We start from the raw sequence: 3,238 nt of genomic DNA on the forward strand, positions 1-3,238 counted from the left end.
AAAAAAAAAGCCAGGTATGGTGGTGCCTGTCTGTAGTCCCAGCTACTTGAGAGGTTGAGGCAGGAGGATCACTTAGGCCCAGCAATTCCAGGCTACAGTGAGCTGTGATCACCCCACTAAACTCCAGCCTGGGCAACAGAGCAAGACCCTGTCTCAATAAATAAATAAATGAAAAAAAAAAGTTGGTTTTTTTTTTTTGAAACAGAGTCTCGCCCTGCCACTCAGGCTGGAGTGCAGTGGCGTGATCTCAGCTAACTACCTCGTCTCTGCCTCCCAGGTTCAAGTGATTCTCCTGCCTCAGCCTCCCAAGTACTTGGGATTACAGGCGTGCACCACCACACCTGGCTGATTTTTGTATTTTTGGTAGAGATGGGTTTTCACCATGTTGGCCAGGCTGGTCTCAAACTCCTTACCCTAGGGGATCCGCCCGCCTCAGCCTCCCAAAATGCTGGGATTACAGGCATAAGCCACCGTGCCTAGCCAAAAAAATGTTTTAAATAAAGTAGATACTATTATCTCAATTTTAAAGGAAACTAAGATTCTAAGAGGCTGAAGAAATAAAAAATATGACAACTAGAAAATAATGCAACCTGATTCAAATCCTATTGTTGATTCTTCTGACTCTAAAACTCATGCTCAAAGATGAAAGACAAGTCATAGGTGAGGGAAAAATATCTACAACGTATATTACAAAGGGTTAAAGTTTCTAACATGCAAGGATTCCACCAAACTAGATTTGAGACAGACAAATAGGAACACAATTTTAAAATAAATAGAGAATATGATGAAGCAATTCACTGAAGAGAAAATTCAAATGCCCAATAAAAATTTGAAGAGGGCCGAGTATGGTGGCTCATGCCTGTAATCCCAGCACTTTGGGAGGTCAAGGCAGGCAGATCATGAGGTCAGGAGATCGAGACCATCCTGGCTAACACGGTGAAATCCCGTCTCTACTGAAAATACCAAAAATTAGCCAGGAGTGGTGGCGGGCGCCTGTTGTCCCAGCTACTCGGGAGGCTGAGGCAGGAGCATGGTGTGAACCCGGGAGGTGGAGCTTGCAGTGAGCCGAGACGGCGCCACTGCACTCCAGCCTGGGTGACAGAGCAACATTCTGTCTCAAAAAAAATAATAATGATTTGAAGAGATGCTGAACTTCATTAGGAGTCAGGGAAATGCAAATTAAAGTAATTAGATACTATTTCTCACAATCATCTTGACAAAAGTTTAAAAGAGTGGTAACATTCCAAGCCAGTTACAAAGAAAATGCCAGTTTCTTGCACTTGGTGAAAGTCTAAATTGTTAAAACGTTTTTCAGAAGAAATCTGACACAATATCAACCAAATACATTTGTGTGAGGCAGGGTCTTGCTGTGTTGTCCAGGATGGAGTGCAGTGATATCATCACAGCTCATTGTAGCCTCAACCTCTCAGGATCAAGCAATCTTCACACCTCAACCTCCCAACTAGCTGGGACTACTGGCACATGCCACCACTCCTAGCTAATTTTGTGTTTGTTTGTTTTGCTTTTTTAGCAGAGATGAGGTCTCGCTAGGTTGCCCAAGCTGGTCTTGAACTCCTGAGCTCAAGCTATCCTCCCAGCTCAGCCTCACAAAGTGCTGGGATGCCAGGCCTGAGCCACCATGCCTGGCCCAATATGATATCAATCAAAATTGTAAAAAACATGTCTTTTTTTGAGATGGAGTCTCGCTCTGTCACCCAGGCTGGAGTGCAGTGGCGTGATCTCTGCTCACTGCAAGCTCTATCTTCCGGGTTCGTGCCATTCTCCTGCCTCAGCCTTCCGATTAGCTGGGACTACAGGTGCCCATCACCACACCAGGCTAATTTTTTTTGTATTTTTAGTAGAGATGAGGTTTCACCATGTTAGCCAGGATGGTCTCGATCTCCTGACCTTGTGATCCACCCACCTTAGCCTCCCAGAGTGCTGGGATTACAGGTGTGAGCCATCATGCCCAGCCAAAAATCATGTCTTCTGTTCGACCCTACTTATCACTTATTGGGATATAGCTTCAACAAAAAACAAAAAGCATCAGTACATATATTCAAAGATATTTATTGTAGCCTTGCTCATGCTGGAAAAATAAGAACTGCTTACCAGCAGTTCCCATTTGAGTAAATTAAAATATACCCATATTTTGTAAAAAAACAAACAAACAAACAAAAAAAAACATAATAAAATTTGAGAACGGTGGCGGTCGTGGTGGCTCGTGCCTGTAATCCCAGCACTTTGAGAGGCCAAGGTGGGCGGATCATGAGGTCAAGAGATTGAGACCATCCTGGCCAACATGGTAAAACCCCGTCTCAGTAAAAATACAAAAAGTAGCTGGGTGTGGTGGCGCGCGCCTGTAGTCCCAGCTACTAGGGAGGCTGAAGCGAGAAAATTGCTTGAACCCAGGAGGTGGAAGTTGCAGTAAGCTGAGATTGCACCACTGCACTCCAGCCTAGCAACAGAGCGAGATTCTGTCTCAAAAAATAATAATAATAAAAATTTGAGAACAGTAAAATAATTTTCCATATCAAGTAAAGACCCTAATCACTCCTTGGTCTCTTTTTCCTTAAGATTATTTTGAATATATTTATATTTTATAGAAGTAGTGCTACATGTCATGTTTTTTGTTTGTTTTTTGTAGAGACAGAGTCTTGCTCTGTTGCCCAGTCTGGAGTGCAGTGGCGCCATCTTGGCTCACTGCAATCTCCACCTCTTGGGTTCAAGCAATTCTCCTGCATCAGCCTCTGAAGTAGCTGGGACTAGAGGCGCACGCTGCCATGCCCGGCTAATTTCTTTTGTATTTTGGTAGAGACGAGAGTTCTAGACCAGCCTGGTCAACATGGTGAAACCACATCTCTACTAAAAATACAAAAATTAGCCGGGCATGGTGGCGGGCACCTGTAATCCCCGCTACTCAAGAGGCTAAGGCAAGAGAATTGCTTGAAACCAGGAGGCAGAGGTTGCAGTGAGCCAAGACCCAGCCTGGGTGATAGAGCAAGACTCCATCTCAAAAAAAAAAAAAAGAGAGAGTGAGAGAGAGAGAATAGTCGCCAACGTAATTCCACTATTATTTATTTATTTAGTTTTGTGTTTTTGAGACAGGCTGTCACTGTGTCACTCAGGCTGCAGTGCAATGGCACAATCTTGGCTCATTGCACCCTCCACCTTTTGAGTTCAACTGATCCTCCCAATCTCAGCCTCCTTAGCTGAGACTACAGGCGCACCCCACCAC

This window comes from Colobus angolensis, unplaced genomic scaffold (assembly GCF_000951035.1).
Source record: "Colobus angolensis palliatus isolate OR3802 unplaced genomic scaffold, Cang.pa_1.0 Scaffold151, whole genome shotgun sequence".
NCBI classification, from domain to species: Eukaryota; Metazoa; Chordata; class Mammalia; order Primates; family Cercopithecidae; genus Colobus; species Colobus angolensis.